Here is a 17,019-nt window from a genome sequence, read left to right as displayed (position 1 = left end):
GTTTTAAATCTTCTGTCTTCCGGGTGAGACTTACTAGGAATTAATGAGTAGCCAATCCCAATATTTGTTTTTGCACACCGTTTGCTTACTGACTAATTAGGCCTCCTCTTGCTGGTTTCCTCAGCAATGGTGCTCACTGGGGATACCAGCTGGTGTGAGTTGCTAAGATACCACTGAGCACTCTGTCCCATTGGTAACTGTGCCAACCAGCCTGTAAATAACTTGTGTCACCCGTCATCCTCATGTTCCAACACATTGGTAAGAATCTGTTTTTTAAACTGGGGTTAACAACAATGGGATCAGTATAGATTGGGTATTTTCGACATAGACATGGTGGGCCAAAGGCCGGTTTTTGTGCTATGTGACTCCATGGATGGAATTTTCCCATCCCACCCGCCATTGGAATCATAGCAGGCAGGACACAGACCATGCAAAGATCTGTTGACCTCGAGTGGAATTTTCCGGTTTCGGGGTGAGCTGGGCTGGAAAATCCAGGTGTATAGCACTATAAGTTGGGCAGACTATGTAAGCAGTGCACCATTGTCTGAAAGGTTGCTGTTCAAGATTTAACCTTATTCAAGCCCATCAATCTGAAAGGGAAACGGATAAATGCTTGAAAGGGAAAATTTGCAGAACTTTATAAGACCCTTGTCAGGCCTTATTTGGAGTACTGTGTGCAGTTCTGGTCGCCTCACTATAGGAAGGATGTGGAAGCTATTGAAAGGGTGCAGAGGAGATTTACAAGGATGTTGCCTGGATTGGGAGGCATGCCTTATGAAGTTAGGTTGAGGGAGCTGGGACTCTTTTCCCTGGAGAGACGAAGGTTGAGAGGCGACCTGATAGAAGTTTATAAAATGTTGAGTGGAATAGATAGGGTGGATTCTCAGAGGCTATTTCCCCGGGTTGAAATGGTCGCTACGAGAGGACACAGATTGAAGGTGCAGGGAGGCAAGTACAGAAGTGATGTTAGGGGTAAGTTTTTCACTCAGAGGGTGGTGAGTGAATGGAATTGGCTGCCATCAGTGGTGGTGGAGGCAAACTCGCTGGGGTCTTTTAAAAGACTTCTGGATGAGTATATGGAATTTAATGGGATTGGGGGTTATAGATAGGTCTATAGATTGGTAGGTGTTGATGTGATCGGCGCAACTCGTGGGCCGAAGGGCCTGTTTGTGCTGTAGTGTTCTATGTTCTATGTTCCAACTATGGAGGGTGAGCAGGGTAGTGGAACTCATTGGATAGCTCTTTCAAAGAGCCAGCACAGGCATGATGGGCCAAATGGCTGCATTGTTCTATAATTCTGGGATGTGGTGGCAGGTGAACACATGAAGAGGTCATTCCACTTATCATGTCTGTGCCTGCTCTTTGAAAAAGCTATCCAGTTAGTTCCATGCTCCTGCCCTTTTCCCACAGCCCTGCAATCATTTTCTTTTCAAGTATATATTCAGTTCCCTTCTCTGTATTGGAGACGCTGCTTTAGAATCCATAAGAGGAAAACAAGGCTGTGTATGAAAGGTGCAAGCTTGATTAGACAAATGGCCATTGCTTATTCCAACCTTAATGTTCTCATGATACGCCAAATGGTCTCCTTCTGCACTGTAGGGTCTGTATGGTTTTATGGTTCTTCTGCATATCAAAGACACCTTAAAAAGATTTGTAACACCTTAAAATACAATGAAAATAAAGTACAGCTGAGCAGAATGTAAAATAAGCTGTCAATTTGCTATTGGCCATTTAACAATGCAGCATAGAACCAATTTCCCACAATTTACTGTTGAACCTGAGTTTGAAAGAACTTTGGAGATCATTAATCCATTCTAGGGCTGATGCTTTGCTTCACTCTGATTTCGACTCATTCTGTTTAACAATTTGGTTTAATCAGAAAACAGAATTCTTCATTTAACTCAAAACCTCCTTGGAAAAAACCTGGAGAATACATATTAGCCAAGCTAATAAATGTAATGGTTACCTTTTGAAGAATTCACTATATTGAAGAGTTGTAATAAGGCAACTGTTGCCAGGTAATCAAGTCTCAAATCAAGTCTTTGATCTCCTTATCTACAAAAATGATATATTTTCCTTAGAGGAGATGCAACAAAGTTCCACTAGGTTGATTCCTGGGATGAGGCAGTTGTCCTGTGAGGAGATATTAAATAAAGTGTTTCTATATACCCTGGGTCTCCTACTCCTGCTTTCGATTTCGTATGTTCCTTCCATAGAGATCGGAACACCGCAAACACGTCCTTCATGCTTTCCAGGATTAGTTATATTGGGAGCGGAACTCTGCTTGATTGTTATTAACTCTCCCTAGCCTAGCCTGAAGGCACTGCAATCACTTGCAGTAAAACCATTGCTGAAGGTGAGATTAGTTCACTGAGGAGAAGTGTAGAAGGGCAGGTGCAATGTGCAAAGCTGAGCGCAAATTTATTTTAGTGGTGGGGAGGGATTTGGAGCACAGCTTGGCCTCTGCTATCTCGACCGCAGGGTATCAATTAGCCTGGGTTGTAAGGTTGGAGTGTGCCCTTAAGTGGGAGGGGCACATCATAAAAATAGAAAGGATTCATATTTATGTAACACCTTTCACAATCACAGGATATCCCAGAGCACTTTGCAATCAACTAGGCATCCTTGAAGTATAGTCCCTAGTGCAACGTAGGAAATGCAGTAGCCAATTTGCACACAGCAAGCTCTCAGAAGTAGTAATAATGGCCTGCCCATCTGCTTCACTGGTGTTGGTTGAGGGACAGATGTTGGCCAGGACTGTGACGAACTGTCTGTCTCTTCTTGGGCATAGTACCACGGCAAATTGCACATCCACCTGAGAAGGTGGGCAGAGCCTCGTGACAAAGATGGCATCTCCAACTGTGCAGCATTCTGTCAGGACCACAGTGGGAACGTCAATCTGGATTTGTGTGCGCAAGCCTCAGATTGACTGTGGGAGGAAGAGGAAGGGTGAGGATGCTATACTCTTTGAATTGCTAGGCAGTAGGCATTTCTCAGCATGCACTGGGATCAAACTGCATGGTTCAGTATCATATCACTCATTGCGTCTGCATAAACAGAAATTTAAAGAAGATTTTGTGCCATGCTTGGATAAAAACGTACAGAATCAGAAAGGTTAGAGACTCCAATTCACAGATTGCTTGTTTGATTTATTGCTTTGACACAATGTAACACAACCCACAATAAAATTGGAATTCCACATTTAGAAAGCCATTCAGGCTTCACAAACCCTGTCAGATTAAATATCTGTTAAGCAGTTTCGTGTCTGCTATTTTCCCAAACTATATTAATAAATGATGGTGCACACCCACGCAACACACACACACACACACACACACACACACACAATTTTAATTATTGCAACGCTTATTGCAACGCTCATGCCTGGGAGGATACAAGAATAGATCATCTGTGAGTCCCTTTGATCAAACAGATCGAAGAATGAGTGAATACTGCCCCTCTAGCCAATAAGATCTGAGGAACAAAAAAACAGTGTCCCTTCAACCAATCATAGAAACATTACAAATGGACGGCACAGTAGGAGGCCATTCCACTCATCAGGCGGAGTTTTATGGCTCACTCGTCCCGTAACTGTAAAATCCTGCCTGAGGTCAATGGACCTTTCCATGGTTCACCCCTTGTCCACTCCAATTCCCGTGGCGGACAAGACTGTAAAATTCTAAGTATTATGTCTGTGCTGGCTGCAAAGAGCTATCCTGCCTAATCTCACCCTCCAGCTCTTGGTCCACAGCCCTACAGTTTGCAGCACTTCAAGGGCAGAATTCTCCCATTTGGAGATTAAGTGCAATGGTGGACAGCTCCAGCAGTACCTGTCCTGCTGACTGACCAGTCAGATTCAGTGCTTGGAAGCTCATTAATTAGGCACAAGTGAGTTTCCCTCTGACAATCGGCAATGGTTTCACGGTCATCATTGGACTTTTAATTCGGTATATTTTATTGAATTCAAATTTCACCACCTTCCATGGCGGGATTCAAACCCAGGTCCCTACAGCATTATCCTGGGTCTCGGGATTACCAGTCCAGTGACAATACCATGGTGACCCCGCCTCCCCTTAAATTGCAAATTGGCTGCTGCATTTCCTACGTTACAACATTTCAATACAGTCCTTCATTGGCTTTGGGTGGTTCTGAGCTCACGGAAAGTACTCTGCGAATGTTAGTTCTTTCTTTCTCAAGAGCTGCTGCTTAATCTGTATTTGTTACTGTGAAGGCTTTCATTGCAGCATTCTGTTCATATTGGACTCCTGCTGATAGTGAAATGGCCCCACTGAAAGTTTTGCACTCTCCTGACCTAGATTACAAGAAGAATATTTCTCTGCCATCTGGTTTTCTAACTCGGTTGCTGCAGCGCTATAAAGACAGAGTAATAATTCATTGTTTGCCTCTGGTTGGAGGTCTATCATCCACCTTCTGAACGTATCTGACAATAGAGCATAATAATGCAATATTAGCCCAATTAAAATTTCTAGCCAAAACCACTGCTGTGTCCGTTAGTGGTGATCATTTCTACCTATCCCTGTGTATCTGCTCTGTGTTGGCAAGGGTGACCACTACAGATTTGACTACAGTATTCAATAAACTGGAGGAAATACTAACTTGACTATTTTAATTTTCATTCAGAGGATAATATTCTTGCCAGGAATCTGCACTTGTAAAGCCTGTAAACAGTGAGTGAGCGATAAGCTGATTTGTTGCACTTGCTCTTATGCCTTCCTCATCTCATTTTAAGGATGCTGTATTATTCATAGTAACCTTAAGCATTCGGAGCGCTCTTTTAATTTAATGCTCAAATTCACTGATCAAAATGAAAATGGCAGGGTGCAGATATAGGTTTATATTTCCTTAACCTTGAGCTGGAAGTCAATTGATTTGGCAGATGCTGCTTTTTTTTTCTTTATGGAGCTGTGGGAACTGTGTCAAGAAGCAAAAAAAAGAGTAAATTATAAACTTAAAAAAGCACCACACGCAGAAATCAGTTTGTAGCACAGTTCTCTAGAGAAAGACAACCTTCCAGCTTGGGCTGAAAACCCTTCTTAAGGATTCTGTGTGTGGGTATCTTGGCAGTGGAACATAAGTCATAGAATCCTAGAGGGAGCAGAGGGAGGCCATTCGGCCCAACAATTTGCACCGACCACAATCGTACCCAGGCCCTATTCCCATAACCTCTTGCATTTACCCTAGCTAGTCCCCCTAACACTAAGGGGCAATTTAGCATGGCCAATCCACCTAACCCTCACATCTTTGGACAGTGGGAGGAAACCAGGTCACCCTACACAGACATGGGAAGAAATGTCAGCTCCACAGTGATCCAAACTGGGAATAGAACTTGGGTCCCTGGCACTGTGAGGCAGCAGTGCTAACCACTGTGCCACAGTGCTGCCCAACATAGCAGCTACATAGTTTAGTGACTAATCACACATTTTTTAATATATTAATAGAAGGAGAAAACAGCAAAAAGATGACTGCTGTGTTGTGTGTGGCCCATTCCAATTAGAAAGAATGGATGGACACAGCACAGAAAATCTAATCACATATCTAACTCCTGCACCACCACATCACCCCCGCCACCCCCCCCAGCCCCGTCCCTTAGTGCTTAATTTTGTTTTACCTTAACTGTAATATACAGTTAAAACCTTGTTCTCTCTTTACCCTAATTCGATACAGTGTACTTTCTTAACTCCGGCCAACAAATTAGCTCTAACCCCATTTAACATCCTACCCAGGAGTTACCGGCAGTGTTACAAGCATTTTTAAGTATCACATCCAATCCAACCTTCTTACAGTGGTGTAATGCTAAGAGTACCCCAACGTTAAATGTATTTATTTAGGAGGTCATATCTCCTTAACATTTTCAAGTTAAATTATCTATCACCTTCTAATATCTAAGAGCCACTGATTGAAGTAACTGTAACTCTGTCATGTCATTCTTGGTGATTTCTAATGAGTTGGCTGCCTTGGAATGGATATAAATGTCTTAATTGATATTTATTCTTCACATCCTAGTCCAAGGAAAAAGTAAATGCTTGTACCTTTGTCCAAAGATGTGTGGGTTAGGTTGATTGGCCATGCTAAATTGAAAACCATACAGGGAGGGAGAATAAAAATGTTATGGGGAACTTACCCGGCTCCAGCAAGCGTTTCCTGTACGGGCTGCTGCTGCACACCTTCCATTACCGCATCCTCGCCTGTTGCCCGGATACACCTTGGTGGGCCTTGTTGCCGCCGGGCGGCGGAAGTCCCCGGTGGAGGTCCCTGTTACCTCGGGGACCTGGGGTGGAGGCTGCTGCACGCAGCGGTGCTGTACAACTGTAGGTTTTTCAGGTACACGGGCTCCCGAGACTGCCCTTTCTGTGGCCTCGAGGAGTCCATGGACCATGTCTATGTTCTATGTTATAGATTGCACACCTTTTTTGGTTTTCTAAAACACCTTTTACTGATGTTTTGTTTGCACTTCAGTCCCAGGCTCCTGATCTACGGGCACCTGGTGCAGAGAGGGGCATATCAGGATGCCGACCTCCTCATGAACTTGCTCCTGGGCCTGGAGAGACACGCCATCAATATGTCCAGGCAGCAGGCGATCGATGGGGCCGTCCATCCCGACTGCCTGCTCCTCTACTGCGACTACATTCAGGGCCAGGTGTCCCTGGAGAGGGAGCATGCGGTGTCCACGGGTGCAGTTGACGCCTTCCGTGCCTGCTGGACACCGCAGGGGCTGGTGTGTGTTACAGACCCTTACAATCACATTTTGATTTAATGTTTTAAGTTTCCTCTGGACTTTGGCTTCTGTTTGGGCCGTCCCCACTTCCTTTTTGGCGGGCTGCCCCTCTTAATTTGTCCCTAAGTTAATTTGAGTTCGTTTTACTTGTTGGGTACGTGAAAAGAACTACCCAGCTCCAGCAAGAAAATCATTGGGAATGGGCTGAATTTCCAAGACAATCGCATCATACATCAGCGCTAATAGTTGTTAGGTTGTTAGACCAGTAATCCAGTGTAATTTAGGGAAAGGAATCTGCCATCATTACCTGGTCTGTCCTACATGTGACTCCAGTCCCACATTAACCTGTTTGACTCATAATTGCCTTCTGAAGTGGCCTCGTAGGTTAGTCAATTGTAAAGTACTTTATTGGATGTAAATCACTTTGGGATCTCCTGATGTTGCGAAAGGCACCACTTAAATGCCAGTCTTTCTTTTTCCTATCAAATTGGTTCAATTTTTGGAGAGTTGTCCTGGCGTTCACTGCTGAGTTAGCAGAGCTGAATTGCTCGTCTGTCAGGCAAGTACAAACCAAACAAAGAAACTGTGGAGTCAGAAATAAATTTATTGGAATCTTCAGCAATCCCAAGTAAGGAGCCTGAAATAAAGATTCCCTGCAACGGGACAAAGCATTGCACGCACATTTCTATCAATGCTCCTGTGTAGACATTTTGACAGAGAGAGGGTTCAAGTGGTCCTCATTGTACACATTTTTCAGACAGGATATCAGTTAAAAAGATCAGTTAAAAGGCCTGTGAGCCTGTGCCGCTCATTGGTCCAACTAGACCATTTGTTTGTATCCCTCCATTCCCAGTCTGTTCATGTGGCTATCCAGATAAGTCTTAAACGATCCCAGCGTGTCCGCCTCCACCAGTGTCCCAGGCAGTTGAACTCTTCAGTATGTTAATCATAGGGTTCTTGGACCCAAAGCAGAAATAAAGTTGGATCTACTGCGTACAGGAATAGCCATGATACCAGCGTTGGGCTGGAGTAAACACAGTAAGAAGTCTCACAACACCAGGTTAAAGTCCAACAGGTTTATTTGGTTGCAAAAGCCACTAGCTTTTGAAGCACTGTTCCTTCAGGAATAGCAGCAGACTAATCTGTAGTTTTAAATGGACCACTAGAGGCCGCCACCGAAGAAAAAGATAAGAAACATCGAAACGGGAAGCAGGAGGAGGCCATTCAGCCCTTCGAGCCTGTGCTGCCATGGCTGATCATTAAATGTGAGGCGAGGAGGAGCAGGAGAGCTCCAGGCTTTCAGTAAAAAACACTAACCCTGATACCAATCACCTCCCCCTAGCCCCAGACCCAACTGAGGGCCTCAGTCACTTTGCTCTATCGAATCACCTATGAATTACCTCTGAGGCAGCTGCTGACCTCTATATTTGCTTGATAACAATACTTTGGCAGTGGCATTGCCAGGGTCACATCCCAATTCAGAATAAGACCATATGAACATAAGATTTAAGAGCAGAAGTAGACCATTCAGCCCCTCAAGCCTACTCTGCCATTCATTAAGATCATGGTTGATCTGCTTGTGGTTTCAACCTCACATTGGCCTACTCCCTGTAGCCTTGTATCTACCAATCTCACTATTAGAAATATTCATTGACCCTGCTGCCATCACTCTGTGAGGAAGAGAGTTCTAAAGATTCATAACCCTCAGAGAGAAAAAAATTCTTCTCATCTCCATCTTAAATGGGAGACCCCCTTATTTTGAAAATGTGCCCTCTGGTTCCGGTCTCTCCCACAAGGGAAAACATCCTTTCAGCATCTACTCTGTCATGTCTCCTGAGCATCTTATATGTTTCAATAGGTCACCTCTCACTCTTCTAAATTCCAGTGGATATCAGTTCAGCTTAACCAACCTTTCCTCGTAGGATAGCCCGTCTATATCCCTTAAAAGACTCATGCCCTCTTCACAACTTGCTTTGAGCTCCTAATTTCCAGGCCAAGCATTCTCCAGAATGGGAACATATGGACAGGCCCAACATACTCAATCTTTTTTCACAGATCTCAACACCACCCGCCTGCTTTTCCTCCCCCTTATCTCTCAATCTGTCCACCTTCTCACCTCAAAATCTCTGCACCTATTGCCCATTTCAAATCCACAGAAATGTCAGAAATGAGTTTGTACGTTCTCCTCATGTCTGCATGGGTTTTCTCCGGCTACCCTGGTTTCCTTCCAAAATATGCAGGTTAAGCAAATTGGCCATGGTTAAAAAAAATGCTCGTTAGTGTCCCAAGATGTGTGGGGGTACAGGGATAGGATTAGGGAGGGGGCGTGGATAAGATTCTGTGTCAGAGTCAGTGCAGACTCAATGGGCCAAATGGCTTCTTCTTCACTGTGGGGATTCTATTCTATTTGAAACTTGTCTATGAGTCAGCTCCATAATTCAGAATCGGCAAATTTCCCCAGGATGAACCAGTTGATGGCTGATTTGATGGAAACAATCCCAAGCTCCCAGTCAGGCCCAGGCCTTCAGGCTGAATCCAGGGATGGTGGGACCGATGTATGAGGGCAGATTGACTAGGTTAGGATTTTTTTTGCTGGAGTTCAGACAAATGAAGCAGGACCTCATAATAACTTATAAAATTCTAACAGGATGAAACAGGATGGATGCAGGGAGGATGTTCCCAATGGTGGGGAAGTCCAGAACCAGGGATCACAGTCTTAGGATTCAGGGTAGACCATTTAGGATAGAGATGAGGAGACATTTCTTCACCAAAGAGTGGTGAGCCTGTGGAAATCTCTACCACAGGAAGTAATTGATGCCAAAACATAAATTGTATTCAAGAGGTGGCTAGATATAGTACTTGGGGCAAATGGGGTCAAAGGTTATGGGGAGAAAGCAAGATTAAGCTGTTGACAGTAAGTAGTCTCACCACACCAGTTAAAGTCCAACAGGTTTATTTGGTAGAACGAGCTTTCGGAGCACTGCCCCTTCATCAGGTGAATGCAGGATTTGTTTTACAAACAGGGCATATGTAGACACAAACTCAATTACAAGATAATGGTTGGAATGCGAGTCTTTACAAGTAATCAAGTGCAGACAATGTGAATGGAGAAAGGGTTAAGCACAGATTAAAGAGATGTGAATTGTCTCAAGCTAGGACAGTTAGTGAGATTTTGCAAACCCAGGCAAGTCATGAGGGTTACAGATAGTGTGACATGAACCCAAGATCCCGGTTGAGGCCTTCCTCATGTGTGCGGAACTTGACCATCAGTTTCTGCTCAGCGATTCTGCGCTGTCGTATGTCTTGAAGGCCATCTTGGAGAACGCTTACCCGAAGATCAGAGGCTGAATACCCGTAACTGTTGAAGTGTTCCCCGACAGGAAGGAAACACTCCTGCCTGGTGATTGTCAAGCAATGTCCATTCATTTGTTGTCGTAGCGTCTGCATGGTCTAGCCAGTGTACCATGCCTCGGGACATTCTTTCCTGAAGTATATCAGGCAGACAGCACTGGCTATTGAGTTGGACAATTAGCCATGATCATGATGAATGGCAGAGTAGGCTCAAAGGGGAGAATGGCTTCTTCCTGCTTCTATCTTCTATGTTTTCCAGATCTGACAGGTTTCCAACACAAATCACGTTCCCCACTGCCCTGTCTCCTTGCTCTTCCTAAGTCAGTTCCTCATGCTGCAAATTGCAGGTTTTTAGACTTCAAGTTTGGCCTTATTTCATCTTTTGGATGAGGTGTTAAAGCGAGGTTCATCAGCTCCCTCACGTGGATGTGAAAGGTCACATGGGCAGTCTTTCAAAGGAGTGCAGTGGAGCTATCCCTGGAGTCCTGATCAATATTTGTCCCTCAACCATCATCACAATCGCAATCACTTCTTGGCCTTTTGGCTAAGATTAAGTGTAGTTTTAGCATCCTGCACTTGGTTGAAGCCATGAGGTTACACTGAGGATTCATTTGAAGCAATTTTTTAAAGCAGCATTTAGGCCTTTTGGCTAAGATGCAAATGAGATCAAGCCTTGGAGAAGGTGCAATGTCTGCTCCAATCAGCTTGGATCATGTAGATCAAGCTCAAGACAGGAAGTGGTGAGCCTGTCCTGTCAGATTGGATCTGAAATGTCTCACTTGCTGTGACTTTGAATTGGACTTTGATTGGATTGAATTGGACATAAACAAAAAAAAATTACAAGGGCATTTTCACATTAGTGTTTGTGGTAAGTTGCTGTATGTAAATTGGCTGCTGCATTTCCTACATTACAGGAAGAAGTCTCACAACACTAGGTTAAAGTCCAACAGGTTTACTTGGTAGCAAAAGCCACTATCTCTTGGAGCGTTGCCCCTTCATCAGGTAAATGGGAGTTCTATTCACAAACAGAAAGACACAAACTCAATTTACAAAATAATGGTTGGAATGCGAGTCTTTACAAGTAATCAAGTGTTAAAGGTACAGACAATGTGAGTGGAGAGAGTGTTAAGCACAGGTTAAAGAGATGTGTATTGTCTCCAGACAGGACAGTTAGTGAGATCTTGCAAGCCCAGGCAAGTCGTGTGGGTTACAGATAGTGTGACATGAACCTAAGATCCCGATTGAGGCCATCTTCATGTGTGCGGAACTTGGCTATCAGTCTCTGCTCAGCCACTCTGCGTTGTCGTGTGTCGTGAAGGCCGCCTTGGAGAATGCTTACCCGAAGATCAGAGGCCGAATGCCTGTGCCCGCTGAAGTGTTCCCCAACAGGAAGAGAACAGTCTTGCCTGGTGATTGTTGAGCGGTGTTCATTCATCTGTTGTCATAGCATCTGCATGGTCTCCCCAATGTACCACGCCTCGGGACATCCTTTCCTGCAGTGTATCAGGTAGATAATGTTGACCAAGTCACAACAGTATGTATCGTGTACCTGGTGGATGGTGTTCTCACGTGAGATGATGGCATCCATGTTGATGATCCGGCACATCTTGCAGAGGTTGCTGTGGCAGGGTTGTGTGGTATTGTGGTCACTGTTCTCCTGAAGGCTGGGTAGTTTGCTGCAGACAATGCTCTGTTTGAGGTTGTGCAGTTGTGCGGTTGTTTCCTACATTACCACAGGGAATACGCTTCAAAAAAAATTTCATTGGATATAAAGCATATTGGATTTCCTGAAGTCATGAAAGGGTGCGACAGAAAAGTAAGTCTTTCTTTGGCTTTTGACTGTTGTTGGTGTCTTTTCCATTCCCTCTGAACCCAGCCCTCTCCTCCTCTCCATCATCAAAAATAACAGTTGTCCCCAACGTGTTTGCCAAAAGAACCAATGGCAGCATGTGGAAAAGCTTTTTGTGAGCTGTGAATGGTTGGGGTCTGGAATGCACAGCCTGAGAGGGAAGGGGAAGTAGGCTCAATCGTGATTTCCAAAAGGGAATTGGAAGAACACCTGAAGAGAAAAAGAAGTCTGCATAGCTATGGGGCAAAAATTAAGGAATAAGACTGGTTGAGTTGCTCGCACAGAGAGCCAGCACAGACACAACAGGCCAAATGGCCTCCTTCTGCGCTGTGACCATTCTACGATTCTCTTTCTCCCTCAAAACCTTTCTTAGACTCGCACATTCAATTTTGCAAACTGCATTATCTTCTACTTCACACTTCCCTGTGTGTTAAAATATAATTAGGATCAACACCTTCACTGATTGTGAGCATAATTGCTCATAACTAGATTTTTCTTGTGGTAATGGCTCGATTCAGGTATTAACTCAGAACAGAGTCTGTGCTCTGAGAAGAAATAGAAATGCTTTAAAAAGAGTATTAGGTCTTTTGACCAACTAGACGTGCAGTGATTAGAAAAAGAACTTGCATTTTGTAGCACCTCATAGAATGGCTGCAATGCAGAAGAAGCCATTCAGCCCATCTGGCCTGCACCAACTCTCTGACAGAGTGTACTATCGAGGTCCTCTCTCCCACTCTCCCACCCTATTCCCATAACCCCACACATGGCTAGTCCATCTAACCTACACATCTTGGGACACTAAGCGGCAATTTACCTGGCCAATCCATATAACCAAAATAACTTCTTTTGGACTGTGGGAGGAAACCAAACATCTGAAGGAAACCCACGCTGACACAGGGAGAGTGTGCAGACTCCACACAGATAGTGACCTGAGGCTGGAATTGAACACACACCTCTGACACTGTGAGGCAGCAGTGCTAACCACTGTGCCACCATGCCACCCCTTTCACAACCTCAACATATTACAGCCAATGTGATACAATGTGAGTTTTAATCATTATTATGGTGCATGAAAAACAGCAGCCAATTTGTGCACAACAAACTCCCACAACCAGCAATATGATTAATACAAAGACAAACTATTATTTAGCAATGCTGTTTGAGGGATAAATAACACCTTGGGACATCTCTCCTCCACTGCTTCCAGACATTATCATGGAACATCTTACATCGACATGCGAGGGGACTCCGTTTAATATCTCAACCAAACAGCAGAACAGTGCTCGAGCTGTCAGCCTGGATTGTGGGCTCAAGTGTCTAGAGTGGGACTTGAACTGACAACCCTCTGAGTCAGAGGTAAGAGTGCTGCCCACTAACCTGAGGCTGACACATTGCATAAATTAGCAAGAATGTGAAGCTTCTGAAGCATTTGAAAGCTCTCCGCCTGCCATCATATAATTAGTGGAGGATTTTCCTGATCTTCCGCCTGAAATAAACAGTATTGAGATCAATCGCAGAAAATGGAACAAGGCTTCAGGCTTTTCAAAGCCCTAATGAAGTCACATTCCACATAAAAATGCGACACACGCTGCAATACATGGATCAGAGAAGTTGGAAAATAAATTGCTCTTGCTGCAGTGTTTTTAGAATTCATTCAGAAGGCTTTCTCTCAGTCAAACCCATTACCAGAGGAGATAGGGGCTGAGTTTCAGATTTCCGTCCTCTGCAATTATTTACAGTGATCGCATTTTGTATCTGGAAGTCTCTCTAAGGGGCAAGTTGCGCCCTGCCGCGGTTTGTTTTGCATTTCAGCAGATTACACAATGCACAAAAGCCTTTGACTTTTCCTCGCAGCTCGGTGTTTCAGGTGACACCCAGCAGAGATCCTTACACCTCGGGGAGTCTGTGTTTTTGTCTTCTCCTGATTTTGAGATAAATGCTTCAACACATGAGTGGCATGGTGACACAGTGGTTAGCACCGCTGCCTCACAGCGCCACGGATCCGGGTTTAATTCCGACTTTGGGTCACTGTCTGTGTGAATTTCCATGTTCTCCCCGTGTCTGCATGGGTTTCCTCTGGGTGCTCTGATTTCCTCTCCCAGTCCAAAGCAGGTTAGGTGGATTGGCCATGCTAAATTGCCCCTCAAGGTGTATAGGTTATATGGATTATCCATGGTAAATATGGGGGGGGTTACAGGGACAGGGAGAGAGCCTGGGTAAGGTGCTGTGTCAGAGAATTAATGCAGACCTGAATGGCCTTCTCCTTCACTGTAGAGTTTTTCCACCAATTCTGTCCATACAATGTTCCAGGCTACTACAAGTTTGCTGTGGTCTCTTCCAGACTCTCCTGCTCCCTACCATCATCAATCACGACATCAGCTTTCTAGGATCTAATATTTGGAATTTCTTCTGTAAACCTTTCTATCTCTCCATGTCCCTGTCTTCTGCTTTCAGATGTTCCTTAAAACCTACCTCTGTGATCTAGTTTTGGTCACCTGTCCTGGACTGGGTGATGAAGAAGGCATTGGCGCACTTGCCTTCATTGGTCAGGGCATTGAGTACAGAAGTTAGGATATTATGTTACAACTGTATAAGGCATTGGTAAAGCCACATTAGGAGTACTGCATACAATTCTGGTTGACCTGCTATAGAAAAGATGTTATCAAATTGGAAGGGGGCGAAAAAGATTTACAAGGATGTTACCAAGACTGGAAGACTTGATTATAAAGAAAGGCTGGATTGGCTGGGACTTTTCTCCCTGGAGTGTAGGAAGATGGGGGATGTCCTTATAGAGGTTTATAAAATCATGAACGGCATTGGTAAAGTGAGTAGCCAAGGTTTTTTTCTCCCAGGATAGGGGAGTTTGAAATTAGAGGGCATAGGCTTAAGGTGAGAGGAAAAAGATTTAAAAGGGACCTGAGGCGTTAATGGAATGAGATGCTAGAGGAGTTGGTCAAGTTGGGTACAATTACAACATCTAAACAACATTTGGACAGGCACATGGATGGGAAAGATTGAGAGGGATTAGGGCCAAATGCGGGCAAATGGGTTTAGGAAACCTGGTCGGCGTGGACGAGTTGGGACAAAGGGCCTGTTTCTGTGTGTACACGCCTATGATTCTATGGCTCAATAACATCCCTTTATGTATTTCAGTGTAAACTTCTGTCTTATTTTCATTCCAGTAAGGCACTTGAGCAAATTTTATGAAGTTAAAGACCCTACAGTCTATATAAATGCAAACTGTTGTTTGAGACGACTCTGGCCCTAGAACCAGGCTTTCATTGAATCCTAACTGCCAATGGCTATGAAAAACTTGCCCACATCTCTAGTGATTTGAATCTAATCACAAAAGAATGGGAACCAAAACCACAAAATAGTGCCAAGCACATCACTGAGCAATAAACTGCCAGCTGGTGTTTATTCTATTGGATGAAGAGAAGCCTAAAGAGTCCTTTGAAAACTTTCACATGCATAATATAGCTTTTTACATAATACAGATTAGCATCATCCTTTCGGGATACATTGGTTACAGATAAATCAGTGGATGCCTGTTTATCTATATCACCAAAAAGAATGACAAAAGATAAGCTCAACAAGTGTCTAAAACTGATTGCACCAATAATGAAATTTCTGATATGATTGCACTTGCAACACAACATTTCAACATGATTGATGTCAAGTAACATGTTGAGTTGATGCGGGATGACACTCGGCAAATGATGACTAGATCCCTCCATTCAAATAGTCAATACTTCACTATCTTCAACACAGTGACAAACCTTTCCCACACTGAGATTTAGTCATACAACTGTCACTTCTGATTAAGGGTCAACGTTGTAGTGCAGTTTAAGAACTGCTCCCATATCTGTTTGCCACCCATCAAATCTCTGCACTGAAATGCATCTTACAAAAACTCATATTAAAGTAATTAACTTGATTTTTGTAAACTATCAATTTTCAGTATTAGTGATTGCTCGCAAATGGCTCTTAATGAGCAAGCAGTGACCACTGGGTGCCTATAGTCCAAAACTATGCACAATGATCTTTGTGTATCCAATGTATGTACAATAATTCATGCATACCCGGCTTGTGTGTAATGATGCATGTGTACCAATAGGTGGAAAGGTAAGTTGCAGGAGGGTAGAAACAGTTTGCAAAGAAATTTTGATAGGTTAAGTTGGCAAAATGTTGGCAAATGGGGGAAAATGGAAGTTGTCCATTTTGGAAGGGAGAACAAAAGAACAGATCCTATTTGAAGGAAGAAAAAAGTGCAGAAGGCTGCAACACAAAGGGAGTTGGGGGTACTTGTGCATGAAACACAGAAAGTTAGCACACAGGTACAGCAGGTAATCAGGAAGGCTAATGGAGTGTTGGCCCTTATTTCAAGGGGGTTGGAATGAATAGGGATGTCTTGCTGCAACTGTACAAGGTACTGGTGAAACCACACCTGGAGTTCTGTGAGCAGTTTTGGTCCCCGTGTTTAAGGAAAGATATTATTTCATTGGAGGCAGTTTAGAGAAGTTTTACTGGCATGATCCCCGGTGTAGAGGAATTGTCTTAAGAGGAAAGGTTAAACAGGTTGGGACTCTACTCATTGGAATTTAGAGGAATGAGAGGTGATCTCACTGAAACATATAGGAATCTTAAGGGGCTTGACAGAGTAAATGCTGAGAGGATGTTTCCCCTTACCAGGGAGAATAGGAGCAGAGGGCAAAGTCTCAGAATAAAAGGTGAGGAGGAATTTCTTCTCTCAGTGGGTTTTGAGACTTTGGACTCCTTGCCACAGAGAGCTGTGGGAGTAGTGTCAATTTTGTATGTTCAAAGCTGAGATAGATAGATTTTTGATTGGTAAGGGAATCAAGGATTATGATTTCCTTTCCAGTCCCACCCCTGGAAGGAAAGTGGAGATGAGGAATGTCGGATCAGCTATGATCCATATTGAATGGCAGAGAGGCTTTAGGAGCCAAACGGCCTACTCCTTTCCTATTTCTAATAGCATTATGTTACTGGATCTAAGTTTAAGATTATCCCTGTATATCGAGTCTGTGCACTGAACTGGACAATCTGGTTTCTGAGTTGGAAG

The 17,019-nt window shown here is 43.9% G+C and overlaps 1 non-coding gene across 1 annotated transcript; it reads left to right on the top strand.

Moving 5' to 3' along the window:
* The first annotated feature begins 10,611 nt into the window (after positions 1 to 10,611).
* Positions 10,612 to 10,803, top strand: LOC145355207 (U2 spliceosomal RNA). Its single transcript, XR_013888938.1, has one exon. It is a non-coding gene; the product is annotated as a U2 spliceosomal RNA (small nuclear RNA).
* The last annotated feature ends 6,216 nt before the right edge of the window (positions 10,804 to 17,019 follow it).

The sequence above is a fragment of the Carcharhinus amblyrhynchos genome, chromosome 18 (genome assembly GCF_965287045.1).
Source record: "Carcharhinus amblyrhynchos chromosome 18, sCarAmb.v2.hapA, whole genome shotgun sequence".
Lineage (NCBI taxonomy): Eukaryota > Metazoa > Chordata > Chondrichthyes > Carcharhiniformes > Carcharhinidae > Carcharhinus > Carcharhinus amblyrhynchos.
This window is presented reverse-complemented; position numbering and strand designations above follow the sequence as displayed.